The 23438-nt window shown below is 37.1% G+C and overlaps 1 protein-coding gene across 4 annotated transcripts in view; it reads left to right on the forward strand.

Moving 5' to 3' along the window:
* The window catches only part of PDGFC (platelet derived growth factor C), a 217337-nt gene that overhangs the window by 101477 nt on the left and 92422 nt on the right, over window positions 1-23438 (forward strand). The window contains exon 2 of one of the 4 annotated variants that reach the window (XM_061192671.1): window positions 15300-15360. The exons of the other annotated variants lie outside the window; for them this stretch is intronic. The gene's annotated coding sequence lies outside the window, so the exon portion shown is untranslated. The remainder of the gene's footprint in view (window positions 1-15299; window positions 15361-23438) is intronic. 4 annotated transcript variants of the gene reach the window in all.

A 23438-nucleotide genomic window follows, 5' to 3' on the forward strand; every position in this document is an offset into this window, starting at 1 on the left:
CTCAGCTATTAAATGAGAGACTATACAGTAGTTATTTCAAAGGTGTGTTGGGAAGAGTAGACAGAATAAGTAATCTGAAGTTTAGGATTTTTCCCTATATTTTTATAATTTAAAATATTGTGGGGAAATGATTAGGAATAGATCGTCTTTCATTAAGTTTGTAAAGGGCACGCACGGGGAGACTAGTTATCTGCTTATTCATGTCATTGCTTTGTTTTCTTTTTCTCTGCACAGCCAAGCATTCGTGTTCGATTCTGTTTCTGTTCCAACTTTATGTTTTCTTCCTCAGGAGCATCTATCATTCTTAGGTTGACTCTCCATCCTTTGTGTTCTGTGTCTACTAACTTCTCCCACAGCTCAGGGGTAATGGTTCCTCAGGATTCCATTTTTCATTTTACAAACATGTAAAACAGTTTTAAAATTATTTCGTCACGTTTCTGTGCTCAGTCACTTTTGAGATGCCTTTTCCTCTGATCTGTCGGGCTAATATTACCTTTTGCCTGGGCTGCAGTGATTTTATGATAGTCTCCATAGATTTATTTTACCACTTAGCTTGACTGCGTGAAGGGACATCTGGTAGACCTGGGTTTTGCTGGCGGTCAGGGTGTGTGGACTTTTAAGGGCTCAGCGTCCACTTGAATGATGGCCACATTCCCTCTTCAACTCTGTAAATAGAAGGAAGGTTAATAAGCATTAGATCCAGCCCAGTTCCCAGTGAGCTGGGCTACCCTTAATCATTATTGCCTTCGATTCTGTTATTCTGATCAGAAGGGGGACATTACTGACATTTGTAAGTTCCACTGTGTGCACTTACCAGACGTGTTCCTGGCTGCACTCTGCTCGGAACAGTATAACATTCTGAAAAGACACGTGCACCCCAGTGACCACAGCAGCACTGTTTATAATAGCCAGGACATGGAAGCAACCTGAGTGTCCACCAACAGAGGAATGGATAAAGAAGATGTGGCACATATATACAATGGAATATTACTCGGCCATGAAAAGAAATGGAATAATGCCATCTGCAGCAACATGGATGGACCTAGAGATTCTCATACTAAGTGGAGTAAGTCAGACAGAGAAAGACAAATATCATATGATATCACTAACATGTGAAATCTAAAAAATAAAAGATACAAATGAACTTCTGGACGGCAGTTTTAACACTGTGCCTGACATCGGTCTTAATTCTGCTGTCACTCATCATTTAGTTTTGCTTTGTTTTCTGATAATTGCAATATCTACATGGTCATGCACATAAAAGGCAGTACATACACCTAAAATGATGCTGGCCATTTCAAAAATAAGTTATCAAATAGAGAAATGTTTATTTTGTCTGGCATGTATCCAATGTTTTTGACCAAGAGGCAGCTGAAGGGAAGATGCAGTATCTTCCTTCTTTTTTTTTTCAGGTGGGTAGGCTTTTTAAATTTCTTGAGCTGAATCATAGGTAAACTACTGATTTATTTTTTATGTCAGCTGCCTTGACTATATCATACATGTAAATTCTCCCCAGATTGTGTGAGATCTGTTTCGCTAGTCATAGTTTTTGTTGTATTTGAGTCTCCATTGTTCTCCAGCGTCTGTCTTAGAAACCACCTTAAACTAAAGTTGTTCTTATGTTTCAGTCTTCAAACTGGATGTTTAATAAATGTTTTAAATATTTAAAAAAAACTGATATACGGTCTATGATCTATAATTTTACTTTTTTGATTCTTTGAAAATGGTCATCTTTATGGTATATATTAAATTTTCTTTCCATATTTATGACAGTTAAGACAATTTATTAACTATATAATACACAGCTGTACATGTTTACAATTATACAACTGGGCAGTTACACAATTCTTACAACATTTTTTGAACATCTTGTAATTTAATGTCTCATATTAGAGCTAATGCCCAAAGGGCCGTTAGGCTGTTGATTTTGATTTTAATACAGAAGATACGTCGTGTCTGGAATTTGGTCATGCCACACCCTCTTCAGTCTTAAAAATCTCCTGATCACTACTTCTGCAAGTGACAATATATGCATATATAGCAGTAAACACCTAATCTGTTATATCGTTGTAATCCATGCACGAGCCTGGGCTTTCATGTTTCTGACCAGGAGTGACTTGTGATAGTTTCAAACAATTTAGTAAAAGTAAGAAAAGATCTTTGCAGCTCTGGGACTTTAGTATTCATTGAATTACTTTGCATATTTAATTTTGCTGTCTTTTGCTCAAACCTGACATTTTTCTTTTTTTTACCAAGCGACAAGACCTACCTTTTCATTATATGCTTTCCACAAATGTTTATTAAGAGCATAATAAGTCCAAAGAATGTGCTAGACCTTTCGTATAAAACAATGAACACATCAGCTTTGGTTCCACCCTCATGACCTTACAGCCTTTATTCCAGACTTGACACTGCATTACACCCGTTCACAGTTTTGACCAAGGTTTTACTCACCTGTTACTCACTAAATTATTCACTCAAATATTCCCTAAATATTTTTTCTTACATTGAGCAACTTTTCTCTTTTTTCTTTTTTAAGATTTTTTGATGTGGACCATTTTTAAAGTCTTTATTGAATTTGCTACAATATTGCTTCTGTTTTATGTTTTGGTTTTTTGGCCCTGAGGCATGTGGGATCTTAGCTCCCCGACCAGGGATCGAACCTTCACTCCCTGCATTGGAAGGCAAAATCTTAACCACTGGACGGCCAGGGAAGTCCCACGAGCACCTTTTCTCTTAATTGAATAGATGTTTAAAAGAAGCAGTAGGGGGGCTTCCCTGGTGGTGCAGTAGTTGAGAATCTGCCTGCCAATGCATGGGACACGGGTTTGAGCCCTGGTCTGGGAAGATCCCACGTGCCACGGAGCAACTGGGCCCATGAGCCACAACTACTGAGCCTGCGCGTCTGGAGCCTGTGCTCCGCAACAAGAGAGGCAGTGATAATGAGAGGCCCGCGCACCGCGATGAAGAGTGGCCCCCACTTGCCGCAACTAGAGAAAGACCTCGCACAGAAACGAAGACCCAACACAGCCATAAATAAATAAATAAAAATTTAAAAGAAGCAGTAGGAAATATCCATGGAAACAAAATATAATTTATGTATAGTTAATACCTATTAAAGTGAATTATCAACTGTTAAATAAAGAACATGCCTTTTTAAGGTACTAACGAAAATCGGACTGAGAGCTACTAGTGGTACAGTTACCACGCTTTCAGAAACAGTGGTCCAGAGCAAGGGTTCTGAACTGGATCGCCAGGAACGAAGCTGACTGCCATGCTCATTCCGGGAGTTGGGGGTGAGAGCTGTGGTCAAACTATTTTTCCTGAATCCATGTCTAGTGAGCTGCTGATACTGATGGGTGAAAAGTAGTTGCATAAACCTAGTCTTGGCAGGAGGCAGTTATAATAAATAGTAAATGTTTTGTGTATTTTGTCAATATCATGGTGCATTTAGCATTATATATACTTTCTTTCGGTGTAAGAGGTTTTTTTTCACAAAAGGCTAACAGTCCAAATGAATGTTGTCGTTCACAGCCATCCTGAAATGCATATGTTTAATTGCTTCCTGTGTGCAGAACAATCCTTGTCAAAGATGGAATCATCTGAAATTCTATATTCAGTCGCATTAACGTGGAATGTTGAAAAGGAAAACACACTTAGGTATATTTTGTGGCCTGAAGTAATCACCAGTCTAGTTAAGGAGATAAAACTTCCACATATCCTCCAAGTAAAGAACAGTGAAGGCCTCCGAGCTTAAACTGCAGAATGTGTGAGTCTGACTGCTGTGCCCCGGGCGCTCAGAGGGAATGAGGTCACTGTAGGTGACGGGTCCAGGGGTGTGTGCTGGTCCGACTCTGCCGCTGGCCCTTTGAAGCTCTGAGTCAACAGCGTATTCCCGTTGGAGCGCATCAGAGCGGTGCCACCAGAGATGTCTGCTAATGTGTGTGCTTCAAAAAACAATCCTTAATCAGGTTTTGGGATTTGAAGACCTAGCCTTGTTTGCACTTTTTTCAGGCCACGGACTCATTGCTCTACTTTCCCAGAAATCCACACCTGTGGCACGTTGTTTACATTTGGGTTTAGTGAAGTGGGTGCGTGTGTGTGTGTACGTATTGTATATGTACAGATAAATTTCAGTATGTTATCATATTTATGACAAACACGGTAAAGGACAGCAGCTGTGACTGTTGTGTTAAAGGGGTCCCCAGGTGTAACCAGAGTGGGCAAAACTATTATTTTTAATCTAAGTGGTAAATAGAGGTTTAGGGATCTTTTGTGTGGTTTTTTTAAAGAGGTTTATTTTTATAACCTTGTTAGTTTTTTTGTTGTTATTTATTCTTTAATTAGTTTTATTCCTTTAAAATATGCCGTTTGATTATTGAGAACCAAAAAAGTGTAGATTTATCAGAAAAACTATTTGAGAACTAGACCCCAGCGTTATAGGACAGGCACAGGTGCGTAAGTTAAAAGCCTGCAATTGATACATCTTTGGTGACACCTTTATCTTTCTGTGGACCCACATGATCAGGATTCTGATGTTCATTTACAATAATACTGAAGTGTTATTGCCTAGCCTATAGCTTTTTAAAAAGTAGCTTTTATTTAAGCTTGTGGCTAAAGTACTTAAGCAGTATATTCTCTTTAATAAATTTTCCTACAGTGTGTCTTAACTCCTTTTCACTTGAATTAAATATTTAAACGCACTTTATATTAATCCATAAACAAACACCTAAATATATAGGTCTTGAGCAAAAATGATTGAAAGTTTTAAAATAGAAGACAGTTGTAACAGATGAGTTCTCTTATGCATGGCCCATTAAAAGAGTCAATTTCTTCATTCACTTTTTAAAAATTATTATACCTGCACCATTTCTTACCTTCAACCAAAAGTGTAAAACAAAAACTCAGAATGACACAGTAACTTCTTGTTTAGCCTTACTGGGTCCTTGTGATTGCTTGTTTGTTTTCATGATTTACCAGTTTCATAGTCTTTACCAGGAAAATAGTTTTAAATCTAATTCTTTTTAGGCTTTTTCGTCTATAAATTGCCTAGATTTGTTCCAGTTCCTTCCGTTTGTCTCTTTTCTTCGTGCTCCTATTTGCAAGGAATTTCTTACACGCTTCCCATCCTCAGCTGATTAAAACTCTCGCGTTGGCATCTCCCTAAGAGAATTTGCAGCTGCTACTACAGACTGAGCGGTTTATTGGAAGGAGTACTGAGCATTATGGCCTTTTCCGCCCCACGTTGGTTTTCTTTGCACCGTACACTCGACACAAAAAAGCTTCGGCTTGTGAACCGTTATTCTGTTGACCTACAGGATTTTCCTCCACGTTGACTTTTAGTATTTTGAATCACCCAGCATTCAGTGTTTTCTATGATCGTTTCCCCTTTACTGTTTCCTTTGTCCAGTTTCTTCAAAGAAACTTTGCAACCGTTTTATAAAGCATAGCTTTTGTTGTCATAGAACTATAGCAAGATAGAATATACAAATAAATGGCATTAAAATTGGGCTAGACTTTGGAATACTGTGTGAACATGGATGGGTGAGAAAGTCATTTAGTTCCCCATAGGAAGTGGCTCTGTATTAAGGATTTCTTCATCTTCATGGTGTTTACGTATCAGCGGCATAGGGGCTGAGCATTCTTTTGAAGCACTCATTCCATATTTCTCTTTTAAAAAAATAAGTTTGTAATAAGCCTTGTGAAAACAACTTTGTAATGTCAATTTATTTATAGGTGAAGAGAATAAAAGCCATTTAAATACGGCAGGGATAACATCTTCTTCAAGAAGATTATGGGGAAGAGTGAGTTTCACGGAGACAGTGTGCTGGAGAGGAAAGTTCTTAGAAGCAGAAGATAATGCTGTGTTGTGTTCACCTTTTCATTCCAGATTTAAGACAAAAACATTGCTTTAAGTTCACTTCAGCCTTGGGGCTTTATAACACTATGAAATTTGTCTGAAACACTCTAAACTTTTGTCCTAATGAAATTCCTTTGGGTGAGGTAAATGGGGAGAGGAAAAAGAAAATCCTATTAAGGTAAAATGAGAGAGAGAGAAAAAAAAAGACTCTTTAAAGTGTAATAAATGGGTAGAAAAAAGTGAAGGGGAGAAGAAGTAGGAGGCCTGAACCGGGGAAGTAAGTCAATCATTTTTGTTCAGTAGACTCTCCTGGTTTGGCTATGACTCCAGTCCTTTTGGTATCCTCTTCATGGATAACAGAATCACAAAACTATAAAACTGTTAAGACAAATAGTCTGACTATTGTATAGTTACATTTAAGGCATACTGTTGGATGAATATGAATTTATTAATTCAACAGATACATATTGTGCACTTCCTATGGACAATGTATTACTCTAGTTGCTGGGAAGGTAGCAATAAACAGTCCAGACAGGATGCCAGCTTTCAAGGGACCCACCTTCTGGAAGGGAGAGAAGGGCAGTGAAGCAAATGCCTGTTACCTAAGATGATTTCAGATAAGAACTGAGGAAAAAACTGAAAGCGACGGGATGAAGAACCCATTGTAAATAGCGTGAAAAACTCCTGTTCATGACAACTACACAACTGCTGCCTTTCAGTTCATCTGAAAGAAGGTGTGTGAGACCTTCGTGAAGATAATTGAAATTGTATGGAAATAGTAGCTGGAGAAGTGTTAAAGCTCTGCAGGCGGCTTAAGGGAGACAGTGTCTCTCCTGGTGATGGGAGCGAGCCAAGATTTACAACACTCTGACAGCTGACGGTTTTGAGGGCTGTATGCAGTGGTTACTTTCTCCGCTGTGCATCTGTTTTGGCTCCCTACCCTTGGATTTGGCTTTGGGATGTCACACATCTGACGCTGGCATTTCCTAGCTGACGGGAGCACACTTACCAGCAGCTTTATGCTTGTTCCTTACCGTTTCAGTAGCTGTCTTTGGAGTTGTTCAAATAGTCTTAAAAAGAAAGGAATACATAAGCTGTAAATAAATGAAGAGAGAAATACCATGCTTACTGGTGGGTGAATTTAACATTACAGTTGTGTAAAGTATCCTCCCATCATTTTATAAATTCAGCATAATGTCAATGAAATTCTTGTAGAATTTCATGGAACTTGATTAGCTAATCTGAAAACTGACGTAAAAATGTAAAGGGCCATGAGTAAGTAGCCAAGGCATTAAAGCGTATTATAAAGATGTAATAACCATATGGTGTTTTTGTACAAGAATAGGCACATAGTACAATGAAAAAGAACAAAAAAACCAGAAATTGATTTATGTACATACAGCAATTTGATTTGCGAGACAGAGAATAGAGAAATGTTTAGAATATTGGCCATCCATATGGGAAAATAAATGAAATTAAACATGATTCATACCATACACAAAAACCTTTTTAAAGAAACATTCAGGGGTGAAATGTAAAAGAATATCCCTTTGACCTTATAAGATACAGTTTCTTAAATAAGACGTGAAAGACTCAAAATTTGACTACTAATATTAAACTTTTGTGTATGTGTGTGTGAAAAAACCATACCAACATTTTAAAAAGATCAGAAACAGCTTCCCTCTTAATTGTGTTCACTTAAAAATTCACTCTGATAAAACCAGACATGAAGAGGCATATTTGGTGAAATATGTTTACTTCCTAAGTTTATTCCTTAAGGAGGTATGGGATTATCAGTATTGATGTTAATATAGAAGATTTGTTTCACTTATAGGTATGTCCAAGTAGTACACGAATATGCTGTTACTCGCAGGGGGCAAAACTCTGGTCGCAGGGCAGGAAGAGGAAGATTGCTCTCTGATCAAACTGAGTAATCCATACCGAAGACAGTTGCAGACACAATAGTAACCAGTATGTATCGAGCACTAACCATGTCCTAGGCCACGTTTTATTTTAAAATCGTCTCAATCATATTAAATTGGCCATGTAGTGTCACACACAAAAGTTAAAGTAAAAAATAAGGAGATCTCGAGGCTAACTGGCTGGTGAAATGGTGATTCCGTTTATGGAAATTAGAAAAAAAAGTAGAGGAGGATCTAGACCTTACACATAAGTTTGGAGTAGGATATGTTGATTTACAGGACTAGTCAGACACTTGGGAGTGTGATTTTGTGGCTTGGGAGAGAGTTCGGAGCTACTGCTCTAGACTCAAAGAGCATTTGCTTGTGGAAGATACTGACTTCAGTCCAAGAAGTAAGGTCGCCAACGATTTGGGAACATAGAATACTGAGGACAAATTCTTGGAGAATAAGGAACTCTAGGTAGAAGAGGATGCACTTCTGTAGCATCTAAGATATCTAAAGTAGGAAAGGAAGTAGGAAGTGGTGCCCGATAGCACGATGAAATGAAGCAGTTAATAGAGCAATCGGTAACTGTCATATCGTCCCGTTGGTGGTCGGTAGCAAACTATTGTAAAATCAGTCTCTGAAAATGTATGAAAATATAGTATGCTTCTAATTTTGGAGAGTTATTTTTACATATCCATTTTTTCCTTGGGTGTTTTTTGTTCATCGTAAAACATTATTAAATTGATTCTTTAACAGAGGCACTTACATTTTCAAAGCTGGTGACAGATAATCCTTAAATAGCAGTGTTTCCACAGGAATCATTTTGAGAAAAAATTTGTTTTTGTAGTAATAAAATTTTATTCGACTTTAAAATGACCTATGAAAGAATTAAGTTCCCAGCTCAAGAATTAGTTTTACGTTAGCTAAAAATATTCCGTTTGAACTTTCAAAATGCTCCTTTTTCTTTTTAATGACAGGTCTGGCTGGGAGTTGCATGACATTCATAGTATTTAATATCCTGCCTTTATTGCCACAAAATATTTATTCATGCAGTTTCTTCACGTGACATTACTTTGTCAACGAATCCCATGATTTGGTCTTTTGGGCTTGAATTTAACTTTCACATTTTTCTTTGACACTTCCATAGATTCTTAGCACTGCATCAGTTCTTTCATATTGGGGGTTTATGGTTTTAATTTTAAGAACTCTGTTTAAAATATTAAAACTAGCTATAATCACATGCTTGTGAACAGCAAGAGAGACATATCACTTAAAACAGGAAGCCCCTGAGGTTATAGTGAGCATTTGTCAACTCTCTAAGCCTTCTCTAGATGATTTGCTGCTTTTCTTAAGGTCAGAGCCGGCTGTGGGACGCTTGGTGGCTAGGTTCGCCTGAACTGATAGGCATGTACACTTGGCCTTGGCCGTGATGTCCACGTAGCGCTTCTGCCAACTTCCACCTGGACCATCACCAGCCACCACTGTCTCCTGAAGCGAACGGAGACCTTAAGTGACTATGGAGACTTAGGATGTGCCTTTCAAAGTCACTTAGTTCAAGAGGTAGAAGGGTCACCTAGCATTGTTGCTTAGCGCTTTGTGCTTCAAGTAAGTAACACCCAAGTGTGGAGCAGTGAGCCCGGGGCCACCAGGCTGCAGCAGCCGGGCTCCTGTCTTACGCCCTGAACTCAGTGGACGGTCAATGAATATTTGTTGACTGCAACATTTAGGCATAGCTCTGAAGTCTAATTCTACTTAGAATATGTTCTGTCCATGATTTACTAAACACGTCAGCTTCATATGCATGCTAAGGTATTTTATTCTTGACTAAAACATGAAATTTGGGGGTGAAGACATTTTTTAAATTATAATTTAACTGCTTTTTAGGACTTTTATTATATTGGACTGTTTATACTCTACTGCGTGCTATATTTTTTATGGAGCAGGAGAATATGAAAGATACGAAGGAGATCACAGTTTCTGAAGTCTCTTCTCCACCTCACTTACACTCGACAGAGACAAGTAGAGAATGATGATGATTCCAGAGCCTTACATGAGGCTGAATCCAATGCTGATTTAATTTGTACTCACTGCACTGTTTTCCCATACATTTTCTGTACCATGCTCACTAAAGAAAGAACCTACCTACTGTACATTTGTCAAGAAAAAGCTGTTTTAGTTAATATGATTGAATAAAATATTCAGCTACCTACAGAGAACTTAAATATATACAGTACTGTTGTGTTTTTAAACTTTCTCTAATCTCCCTTATGAAATAGAAAGTCTGGTGAAAGATTTTAATTACATTATAACACTTCTTGAAGAAGCAAAAAATAACAGCATATGCAATCTTTGTGTTACTGCTTTTCAGCCTGACTGAACGGGCTTTTGGGTTGTTAAAACCAAAAGTAGATGAAAATTTCTAATGCTGTCTTAAGTATCTTCTGAAAATGAATCACTATCAATTCGGTCACCAAAGATCTAGGATTGAATTAGATCTGTTTCATGCTATCTGACCCCCTGCATGGCTCAGGAGAACCACAGCCCATTTCAAAATAAGTGAACTCCTGTTACTACCCACCCTAAGGGTACAGTTACAGCTGCCCCAGAAGAGGGCAGCTTTGTTATCAATCCATGCCTGCAGGTGGGAGCATCTTCCCTGGGGGCAGGGGGGGCACATTTATAAATACCATTTTTTATTCTCTGTGCTCATGATGTGTTGTTAGAAGTTAGAAGTGTTCTTCTTGGTGGGGCAGTGATACCAGAGTCTCCCTAGCAGTATTTCTTCCTGGTTCAGTCTAAGAAGGTTGTATCTTTCTAAGGATTTGTCCATTTCTTCCAGGTTGTCCATTTTGGCGTATAGTTGCTTGTAGTAGTCTCTTATGATCCTTTGTATTTCTGTGGTGTCAGTTGTAACTTCTCCTTTTTTATTTCTAATTTGATTGATTTGAGTCCTCTCCTTTTTTTCTTGATGAGTCTGGCTAAAGGTTTATCAATATTGTTTATCTTCTCAGAGAACCAGCTTTGGGTTTCATTGATCTTTGCTATTGTTTTCTTTGTCTCTATGCCATTTATTTCTGCTCTGATCTTTATGATTTGTTTCCTTCTACTAATTCCCTGACAGTATTGCTGTAGGACAGTTCACGTGAGTGCCTGAGAGTTACTTGTCCACAATTAGTGCTCAAACATTGGTAACTGCTCTGTCCTTTGCAGAATAAACTATTATACTAAACAATTATAGTAATTATAGTAAACAATCCTTCTTGTTAAAAAACTATCTTATATTCTTTTATGTATACATTTCTTTTACATATATGTGTTCTTTTTCCAATTCTTTTCCACTATAAGTTATTATAAGATATTGAATATAGTTCCCTGTGCTATATAGTGGGACCTTGTTTATCTATTTTATACATAGTAGTGTGTGTGTGTTCATCCCAAACTCCTAATTATCTTCCCCACTCCTTCACTATCCCCTCTGGTAACCATAATGTGTTTTCTATGTCTGTGAGTCTATTTCTGTTTTTGTATATATTTCTTGATAACAAATCTTTAAAATTTCTCCAGAAAAGAGAATATTTGAAGAATATCACTGAAAAGTGAATGTAAAGAATTCTTAGATTGTTCTAAATTACACATTTTAGATACATTTTTCCAGGAAATATTTTAAACACTTTTATACAGTTGCACTGGAAGTCTGAAATATTGTCATTATTTTTATGTAAAAAACATGCTACACCTACTACATGTGTATGTGTGTGTGTATATATGTATATATGTGTGTGTATGTATGTATATACATACATATATATTTTATTTACTCCAAAACTCAAGTTAGTCTTTCAGAATAATTTTCTTTTTTCATCCCTGATTGCTAAATTGTTTACTTTTTTGCACTGATGCTGTTTTACCAAAATGGTTCTGTGTTAGTTTTGCTTTATAATGGACAAGTTATTTTTGAGCAAAGCCTTCTTAGCCTTGATTTCATAGATAAAAGGTGCATGGATAGTTTCTAGGGGCTGGATGGATACTCTGAAATTATATGCTATTTTGTGAAAATTATGAGAGTCTGTATTTAGATATATAATTTTCTGGCTTGAACATTCATATCTTTCATCAGATTCTCAAGACTTTCTCAAGCCACGGTTTAAAAGGATCAAAAAATAGCTCTGGCTATACTTGGTTCATCAGTTCAACATTCTTGAGGAATCCTAGTTTTATAATTGGAGCAATTGTAAAGGAACAGAGGATTATAGGCATTATTTAGCAAATTATATCAAGGTTAGTTTTTTGTCTCAACAACTTCCTACATTATTATATTCTGTATAGACCAGCCTATATCATGCTCTTTGCCATAATGGTGCTATTGTATTATCCCACCGTCCCATAATGCTCACAATCAGTTCTTAACATTACCTTTTATACCTCTCATCTGGCACAGAAAAATGAAAGCATAAAGCTAACTAAAACACGTTTTGATCTTCGAATCGTGTAAGAAAGGGAATTGTGAAGTGAAAATCTCAACTTTGTCCGTGTTTTGTATATATGTGTTTCTAAAGTCTGCCCAAGAGAATGGGGATTTTATTTTTTAAAATAAGTACTTGACTTTTGATGTCAGAAAGGGAAAAAGAGTTTCTTCCCTGAATATGATGCTCTGTGAATGAAATCTTACAGTTGCTTGAAGGTTTCTTTTAGAGATCTCAGAGATACGGTGAAGTAATTCCAAATATGAATTTAGTATAACTCAATTCCATAGAAACAGCTTTGATGGCGTGGCAGTAGATTGCTGGCGTCTTTGCATATAATGTGAGGGATTTAGGTTGATTCTTCTAAAGGCCAGAGATCTTCAGAAAGCAGCAATATGCCAGGAGTCTACCCACATGCCGTCCTTTTTATCTACCGAACTTTCTTTGTAAATGTGTTTGCAGCTGAAACAAGGGCCTTTACTCCGGACAGCTCAGCCAGTCAACAAATATTTATTAAGTGTCTGTTTTGGGGGAGGTGCTATGTTATTTTGGGGTGCGGGATACCTTAGGGAAAAAACAAACAATGAAAACAAAGCAAAACAAAAACCTAAGCAACATACGTGATCTTTTGGAGTTTGTTAATGAAATTACATACAGATACTTTAAAAATTGAATAACCAAGTAAGTAAATGAATATATACGTGAGACAGCACTCACTGTGAAAGGTAAGCAGTTTTTACTTTTAGTATAGCTTCATTTTTCTATACTTTTTAACCCTAATGCTAAAGTACCTTTTATTTTTTTTTTTGATTTTTTTTTTTGACTTGAATTTTATTTTATTTTTGGGTCCATAGTAAACTACACTGTCCATTTCCCTGAGTTAAAAATTAAGAGAATTAAGAGCTAAACTTTTAAAACCAGTTCAAGCACTCTCTTTTTTTTTTTTTTGACATCTTTATTGGAGTATAATTGCTTTACAATGGTGTGTTAGTTTCTGCTTTATAACAAAGTGAATCAGTTATACATATACATATATCCCCATATCTCTTCCCCCTTGCGTCTCCCTCCCACCCTCCATATCCCACCCTTCTAGCTGGTCACAAAGCACCGAGCTGATCTCCCTGTGCTATGCGGCTGCTTCCCACTAGCTATCTATTTTACATTTGGTGGTGTATATATGTCCATGACACTCTCTCACTTTGTCCCAGCTTACCCTTCCCCCTCCCCGTATCCTCAAGTCTGTTCTCTAGTAGGTCTGCATCTTTATTCCCGTCTTGCCCCTAGGTTCTTCACGATCATTTTTTTTTTTAAGATTCCATATATATGTGTTAGCATACGTTATTTGTTTTTCTCTTTCTGACTTACTTCACTCTGTACGACAGACTCTAGGTCCATCCACCTCACTACAAATAACTCAACGTCATTTCTTTTTATGGCTGAGTAATATTCCATTGTATATATGTGCCACATCTTCTTTATCCATTCATCTGTCGATGGACTAAAGTACCTTTTAAATGATCTTTTATCTTCTCCCAATTAATAAGGAATTTATCATTTGTTAAGGAGTACCAAATTCTGGGAGCTGTTTATAGTTAGAGGTAGAATTAATGTCAAACTTATTGGTCCAAGCACTGGAATGGAGCCAGAATCCAGCAAATCAGCAATAATTGGTAAAAATGTCTCCCGATTCCTTGGTAGTATTAGAAAGACCTCACAAATAACCCGTTAAAAAGTGGTTAAACAGAGAAAGTTATTAGGATTGTGATTTTTGCTGTTTTGTTGTTTTAACTTACCTTGAAATAAAGTACTGTGAAAGTAATAGATACTACCAAGTTTATGAAAACAAAAAGTTCTACTTGGTGTGCTGAGTTGACTAAAGATGCTAAGAGGAAAACATACACTTAAGAATTCACCACACAGATGTTCAGGGTGAAAGATTTCCTGATTTAGACACAAAAGACCTGGATTGAAGGTTAATGCTGTCATTTGTCATTAGGGTAACCATGTGCCCAGGTTTTCTGGGGACCGTCCTGGTTTATATCTGTGGTCCTGACACAGTTAATAATACTGCACTCTTTCAGGCTTAAAAATGTGTTGGTTTGGACAAGAAATTATATGGCCAACTTACTGTGACGACCAACTCTATTTTTATAATAATAAAGTTTGCGTAATACATTTGGTCTTTCAGGCTGTTGAGGTAGCCGGAAGAAACCTGTGTATAAGAAAACATTTTGTAATCTGAACATCATTTATAAGAACTAGAAAGAGGTATATAAATATTAGTGTATTCATTTGGGCAGAAAGACTACAGTGACTTGTATACAGAGACTGGTTTTATTTTAGTCAGTCATTCTCGAACAAATTTGGTATTAGTCTTGTTTAAGTGGTTGTATAATGCCCTAGTTTCCCGGAATATGTTATGTTGAAATCGAGGCACAACAGGACAACAAAGAATATTGAAACCTAGATTTTACGTGTGAAGAGGATAAGGGGTAGATTCAAGGTCCCTTTATCAGTAGGAAGGAGAAACTTAATTCTGCCTAAATCTGAGAAGCCATTAACTAAGCGTCGTGTGGACCACCGAACCTTGACAAGCAAGAGTCAGCTCACCATTTGGAACTTTTAAAAATACAGTTTCTGGGACAAGATATTAGGGGGATAGTTACTGCTACTTCACAGGGTTGTTAAAAATATTAAAGAGATAATGTATACGGAAACATCGGGTCTGTAACCTGCAATTTTGAGTAGCTGCTTAATAAATACTAGTTGAGTAAATGCGCAAGATCTGGGAAGAATGGAGCGTCAAGGGAATATATCCTACAAAATAATGCTCTTTCTTTAATTTTTTTCTATGCCAGCCAAGACCTCTCCCTTACAGATTGTTACGAATGACCATGAATACAAGTTCATTTGACTGACTCAGATAACACTTATTACAAGCTTTGTGTGTCTTCTCAATCATTCTAACTATTTTTACTTCCAAAATCTGAAACTGAAGATTCTGAACCCCCTAGCTTAGGATTTGAGGTCACCAAAAGACTCAATTTTACTATCTCCATCTACTGGCAGGGAGGAACTATCCCCAAGCATCTGGACTGGCATAGAAAAGAGGAGAAAAAACATTTAAAAGGTAAGCGGAACATATATTTTATTTACTCTCCATTTTAAACTTTCCTTATACACGCTTGACATAATCTCACGTGATTAAGGTGTATACAATGAACCCTATTAAAGCAGAGAATTTCTTTAGGTGGGATCACATTCTTACCTGATTCTTCGACATGAGCAAGTGTAGACTTGACTGTTTTCCTTTCATAGCGGGAGTCCTCTCACATCCTTGTACTTCTAAATGTCTGTCCATTTGTGCCACTGCTTCAGGGCTGTTTTCATATTCCTAATAATCTGCAAACTGCAGCATGCTTACTGAAACGTCTCTGTTCTCAGTTGTGTATTCTCTGATGTGTTCAAAGGAACGTCCCCTGGCATATTATTTTGGCTGTTATGGTGTAGAGAGAGTAGCAGGGTGTTTCTCAAAGTGTAATTGATTATTCTGGTGTTTCTTAGAGTTTTTTTCCATCCTTCATTGATACTTACTTTCTTTGGCACAACTTACCGAATAAAATGTGCTTGTTAATTCCTGAGTAAAAGTCTTAATGCATTTTTTTTATATCAGGGGCTTTTTCTCGGTATGTTGCTTCCCCATCATAAATCTTTTGTTCCGGTTGACTTTTAACAGGATTACAACATTGCAATCAAATTTGAAAGTATGATGACTGCTATAAAATAAATATTTTGACGGTTTGTGTGGCTGTGCAGGAATAGATCTCTGTAAATTTAAATCATGTGTTTTAAGTGATTAGTATAGTTGTTCTTCAGGCTTCTGTTATGAATATCTTTCTTTAAAAAGCCTGATCTCTACTGGAAAATAAGAGTGAGAGATAGCCACATGTCAAGATAATTAGTATTACTACAGTTGCTGTAATTAAATTAAGTACAATTTGTACTTTTTCTCCTGTTAGTTTTCTCCTGCTTCCCCTCACTCCCTGGGCATGTGTTTCCATAACTTTGTTCCATTTCTTTGGACAACGTTCGATTTCTTTCAGAAGAGGAATGGATGGATTTATAGGAAACATGGGTGGAGAGTTTTCAGCATCAAAATCAGATTTCATGGGCAAGAATTTTCAAGGAAATGCTCTGTTGAGACAGGTCTGTTCCCTTGCTGGGAGGTCACGAATGCAGCTGGTCCATTTGCTGGCTGGGGATTACACTCACGTAAACAGTGCAAATACCATGCAGAAGGATTCTTAATCTTCTTGTGGCATCTGACACCGTCCAATCTGACAGACGTATCCTCAGAGTCTTCCCTGAGATCAGAAGCTAGGGGAGTAGGTATTTTTGAACAATGTTGAAGGAACCAGTGATAAGGAGTGTCAGAGAATCATCCCTCCTCACAAATGAAACTTCCAGTGGACTCTGTAACGTTCAGTTCAGTTCCTGCTTTGAAATTGTATTCAAAATTCGAAATATGTACCTTCTTGACTCTGCCCCATCCTGTGTTTCAGCTTCTCTTTTTAGATTGCTCGACTCTGGATCTTTGGTTTGATTTTAAAACTATTGTCGTAAAACTAGCTGTTGCTGAAGAAATCTGCTAATGGTTATATTCAGGCCAATTATTCGACATCTTCATGTTTGTGCTTATTTACTCCCTTATAATAGCCCAGCTAGATGATAAAATAATATAAGCTGAGATGAAATAGCTTGGCATGATTTGCTATCTCCTGGTCATTATTAAAAAATGCCTTTGCCTTGAGAAATAAAATTTAAGTAATCTATTTCCCCAGCAAAATTATGTGTTTTATTGATATTATTAATTTGCGACTTCCACTTCTTTTAAAAGTCTCCCAGTTGTGTTTTATACACATTCTAACATCACTTTACGATTGAGGACAGTTGTTGGCTGTGGAGGGCGGGGTAGGGAGGTGATGTTTTCCAGCAGGGCAGAATGGTTGGAATATTCATGAGCATAAGTCTGCCTAAACGTGGCCTGTGAAGGGCAATCACGTCCAGTGTAACTGCTTTTCACTTATTCCTGCTATCTTGATGTGGAATGACTACTGAAACCAAAGATCCTGCTGCAGATGTAACTTGTAAATCTCAAATGTTGCTTATGGAAAGAGATGCAAACCCAAACGCTCTCCACTACTGAGAGTGTTTAATTAATAACATTTAAAACATAAGATGGGAGGACACGATTTGTATAAAAGTGACCAAATTTATTATTTTTCCTATCTTAGGATGTTATTCATAAGAAACTCATAGGCTCACTACCTGTAAATTATATGCATTCATCTTTAATGATAAATATAATTAGGAAGCAGCAAAGTCTCATTTTTCAACACTGATGATGGTTGAATATACTAAGGCTGAAATAGGTTCCTATTTTATTGTTTCTTAGAAATCATTTATTTTGCCTAATTCAGAGTTTAACATAAGAGAGAATTTTAAACGTACTTTAAAAATTCACTTAAGTCATATACGAATGGCCTTATTTAACGAGTAAGTTTGTACTGATTACTGTGTCATTATTATTTTCCTTGATGCATTTTAAACATCTTCCCGTCAAAGTGTCACTACTGTATCTAGACATTGTGTGTTCACAAAGAAATAGGTCCCTGCTTTCCACATTTGAAATTGCTGGTAAATTCCATCTGAATGTCGTAAATTATACGTCCAGAGCAGATACAATATACTGACAGATCCTGAGTCTCCAAACGGATTAGGTTCTTTATTGGACATATCTTTTCTTAAGTAAGCATATTTGTTTGTTTAGAGGTTAAGTAATATGAATTTGTGCTTAATCATGTGTCATAATATTTCACGTAAATACATTTCGCTGCTTAAAATATTTCAGAGCTCCTGGTATTTAATGTAAACTTTCTACACTGAATAATAGTTTTAATTCAACAGGAGAGTCAATTAAATATTGAAAAAATGAAATCAGTAGTGAATCTTTAAAGTGAATGTTTCTTTTATTCCTCATTTGTCTCTGTTCTACATTCTGGTTTTAGCCGCCTTGTGGTATGTAAAATAATGCACAATTTAATGCAGAATAAAAACTAATAGCATTGCCTAAACACGTTTCTGTGTAATGGTGTGTGTAATGTGTGTGTATACAATTATATTCGTTACTAATTGGTGTGCAGTAAAGGCTTTAAGGAGATTCTGTGTTTATGTACTTGGCGATTTATCCTGCAGCGTAAGAGGTGAGAAGATCATTGCCAGTGTGTCTCCCATAATTGAGCCTTCACTGAAAATGTTATGTCATGCCCCATTGTATAAAACCCAAATAGGTTATTTTTACCACTACCTTAAGGCTAAAATACCATGCTGTCAAATCATTACCATTTCTACATCTCGTGCCTCAATAGCAGAAGAATTTTATAGATCTTACTTGCCGTGTCCTTTGTAACATTAATCCAGATATTTTCAAGCATGAACAGGGAACACCAGTAGTAATCACGCCAGGATAATGGGCCTGAACCACGGCCCATTTTGATTTTGGTCGCATGAGTAAAAATCTTAACTCTAACTCAAATAATAGTAAGAGTGATTTGTTTAGTCACGTACCTGAGAAGCCCAGAGATGGGCTGAATTTATCGTGTGGTTTGAGCTGGGATCTGGTTCCACTTTGCTGTACTGCTGTGTGTCTGTCTACTTCTGTGCATTGACTTTTCCACCAGGCTGGATTCTCATATGACAGCTTATTGGCTACAGCAGCTCTGGACCTTACTTCTGCGCCCAACGTGGTCTAATCCCCAACTGTTGAGGGGGAAAAAAAAAAGCCATTGGATTCACTCTGATTGGCCCCTTAGAGCCATCCATGCAATGAGGGAAATGGACTCATGTTGATTTTCCAGGCATATTTCTGGGTAGGGTCCACCAGGGCTGCTTCACGGTGCTGGTGGGCAGGGGGAGGGATGCTGTGTAGATGCTCATGGATAAACTTTCCCTCATTGCATTTGGAAGTTTTGCAATGAACTTCTCAACATGGGCCCTCGTTTCTTACCATTGCTCATAGGTAGGTAGGAGGCTTATGGCTGAATTCTTTTACTTCTTTTTAGATACAAAAGAATTCAAACCTCTTTTTAGAGAAAGTGCCAAGTCAAAGAAATGGCATAATTTCTACAAAGTTGTCCTCTTTCCTCCTCTTCAATCAACCTGTAGAAGGGATCAGAAATTTGCATCACTGCCGAAAAATTAGTGCTTCTTGCTTCATCAGTTCGATCTTTGTGAAACTGGATTCCTTATACATATTGACCCATTTTGCATTATCTTCCATAGCAATCTTCTATTTACTAACATCACAAAAGCTGGATACCTGATAATAAATTTTCTTTCTCACTATGTTTGAATTAGGCCGAATATGATGGACAAAGTTTCTCCTTCACATACATACTGATTTGTAATTATCAAGGTGGTTAGTTTATACGAGCATCGTTTCTTATGAACTTTAAAACAGTCTCTGATTATCTCTAGTTTATAAAAAAATAAACCCTGATATCAAGTGTCTTGCCTAAAATAACAGATTTTTAAAAATTAATTAATTACTCTATTTATTTTTGGCTGCATTGGGTCTTCGGTGTGGCTCGCGGGCTCTAGAGCTCAGGGTCAGTAGTTGCGGCGCACGGGCTTAGTTGCTCCGCGGCATGTGGGATCTTCCCGGACCAGGGCTCGAACCCGTGTGCCCTGCATTGGCAGGCGGATTCTTAACCACTGCGCCACCAGGGAAGTCCCAAAATAACAGATTTCTATTATCAACTGATTCATAGTTCAGAGTTAAGATAAAATAATGACAATAATTGTGGCATTCTCAGTGTGGTAAAATTATAAAACACGTTTTATTTTAAAATGAGTTAGCATGTTAAGAAAATGGCAAATCTCAGTAATGAGTAATCTGTCACCTTCAGCTGAAATATATATGTAGGTTATAATAGATGAACTTGGAGTAAAATATGAATTAAGGGACTTTAATTGGGGAGGAATGTACATTGTAAAAGCCTCTTATTCTCATATGTATAGTCTCTGGAAACTTATGAATGAAGGATGGAATGTTGAAACTGTTTTATTGCCAAGTTCCAAGATATCAAGTTTCTTTATACTAACAATATGTACTATGTGCTGCCATGTGCCAGGCACAGAGCTAGACACGGGTTACAGACTTGACAATCAGTTTTGTCTAGAAGATTTTCTACCTCACTGGAAGTTCAGAGTGTGGCAGAAAAGAAAGAAACGTCAGCCCACACGTGATGATTAACATATGCCGTCCTACACAGAGAACAGACTTGTGGTTGCCAAGGGAGAGGGGGTGGGAGAGGGATGGATTGGGAGTTTGGGATTAGCAGACGAAAACTATTATATAGGAAGGATAAACCACAAGGTCCTACTGTATAGCACAGGGAACTATATCCAATCTCCTGGGGTTAAACCATAATGGAAAAGAATATAAAAAAGAATGTATATATATATGTATAACTGAATCACTTGGCTGCACAGCAGAAATTAACACAACGTTGTAAATCAACTATACTTCAATAAAATACATTTTTAAAAATGCAGCCCTAAAGGAATGTACAAAGGGAATTAAAGATTACATTCCATAAAAGGTGACATCTGAAGTGGGTTTTGATAATTGAATATGTATTTACTAGAATACCTAGTCTAGGAATGATACTAAATTACAGTCCTAGAAGTTGTCACATTAAGAGGACAAGGCTTTGTCTTGCTCTGATGTCCCAAGCCCTTGGTACAGCGCGTGAAACATAATAGGTTCTCAATATATGATTTTTTTTTTTTTTAACTTTTGGGGTTTTATTTATTTATTTATTTATGGCTGTGTTGGGTCCTCGTTTCTGTGCGAGGGCTTTCTCTAGTTGCGGCAAGCGGGGGCCACTCTTCATCGCGGTGCGCGGGCCTCTCACTGTCGTGGCCTCTCCCGTTGCGGAGCACAGGCTCCAGACGCGCAGGCTCAGTAGTTGTGGCGCACGGGCCTAGTTGCTCCCCGGCATGTGGGATCTTCCCAGACCAGGGCTCGAACCCGTGTCCCCTGCATTAGCAGGCAGTTTCTCAACCACTGCGCTACCAGGGAAGCCCTGTGATTTTTGACTATTCATTCCCTTGAGGAATAATGATTATCTTCTGGAATAAATTCAAGAACTTCAATTGGGCATATTTTAAATAATTGCATTTGTTTTTATGGCTTACTTAATATAGCAATCTCTTCTTTTAGTTTTTCCTTAGTGAACATTTTTTTTGCAATTTGTAAACAGTTTGAGGTAGACAACACTAACTTTTTTTGATTGTCTTTGTTTTATTTTGCTATTGTTTTAAAGTATGGGAAACAGTAGACGGAGGCAATAAGAAAACACAAACTTGAGTCTCCGTTTTTTTGTATTATTAAGTATTATTGTACTTTTGTGTTTAGTCAGAATTTAAAATATTAAGCATGAAAACAAGGTACTTCTGTATAGTTTGGAATTTATGGAGAGAGATTTGTTTGTGCTGTGGAGTTCAAGTATACGTTCTCTCTACAGAATCAAGTAAGATTAAGTGAGATTACTCTGGATTTTCTAGGCAAAAAGTGCCAATTTATGGAGCCAGTGAAACTAGCAACAAATACATATACATATGTATGTATGTGTGCATGTATATATGTGTTAAATGATTTTAACTAACTTTTGTTAAAAGTGAAATTTGTTAATTAAGAGTTAGTGAGATTGAAAATGGAAATAGCCATATAAAAAACTAGCAAGATTAAGATAAAGAAGGATTATCACAGGCAAAAAAAAAAGAAAAAAAAGAAAAAATAGTGAGCAGACCAAAGCACAAATAAGACCAGGAGGGATTTGGAAATAGGTGCACCTGACTATTACAGAAATACCTTTTCTAACGCCATTTGAAGATAACATATATTTGGAAGTAAACGCATCAAAAATCTCATAAGACACCTGTGAAATCTACCAGTTTATGGGGACACATCCCTGCGCCCTCCCTATGTGAACAGGAACCGGAATTCTTCAGAACTTAAAGCTAAACCAAAACTGGAGGCCTTTCTTTTTACCTCATTCTTAATCCTCCAGGTCTTTTCTGCTATAGCCAACTTAAAGCATTAGCATGGAGAAGGACATGGATGGTTTCTCTTTCTTTAGGAATTATATCTTGTCCACAGACTTTGTTTGTTTTTTAATGTTTACTTATGTATTTATTTTGGCTGCTCCGGGTCTTGGTTGCGGCGTGCATGTGGGATCTAGTTCCCTGACCAGGGATGGAACCTGTGCCCCCTGCATTGGGAGCGTGGAGTCTTACCCACTGGTCCACCAGGGAAGTCCCTACAAAACTTCTTCTTTGATGTTATCTTTTTAAATAATACAGCTTTTCAAGCATTAAATTTTTTTATTGCTTTTCATGATTCTCTTACTCCTTCCCTCTTTCGTTCTTAATACATATACTTTTAAAGGGGCTAACAGTCTGAAATGCATGGCAAATATTATGAAATTGCTTTGGTTTTACTGTTAACTTATTGAATACATACAGATGTGTAATGATTCTTCATAACTGAATTGTATGTGAACATATATAGTCAACAATTTTACAGTCTTCACATTATTAATCTCCCTTCTTTTCCTTTTCTATTGTTATTTCATGTTAGTTTTCAATACTCTGACCTCAAGGAGGGTTGGGAAGGATAATATGAAATGGTGTTAATTTTAATTTTTAAAATTTAGTGTTTATATTTTCACTTTTCATGCTGTCTTATCTGGATGAACAAGACTTATTCTTGTTGAGGGTGCATTGCAAGGAGCATGTTGTAAATACGTTAATGTTTGCTGACAAACATTTGTTTCATTTCTTTGGTACTTCTTTGAGTGTACTGTCCATTGTTTAGGAAAAGCAAATGTTCCATAAAGTAGTCATAAAATAGGTACTTGTCTCATCCCTAAAATCCTAGTAAAGTTCTGGGTTTGGAAAGATGATTTTTTAAGCAACTGAACTACGAATGCAAAGTCTTATTTTGGTAGATACCACTCTTTGTTGCTTCTTTTTTTTTTTCTTTTCGATTATAGGCCTAGTTGTTTGAGATTTACATATAACGTTGACAGTCGTGTGCAAATCATATGTATTTGGTGGCAAACCTCACTGCGTTCTGAGATG

Source organism: Eubalaena glacialis, chromosome 5 (assembly GCF_028564815.1).
Source record: "Eubalaena glacialis isolate mEubGla1 chromosome 5, mEubGla1.1.hap2.+ XY, whole genome shotgun sequence".
Taxonomy (NCBI): Eukaryota; Metazoa; Chordata; class Mammalia; order Artiodactyla; family Balaenidae; genus Eubalaena; species Eubalaena glacialis.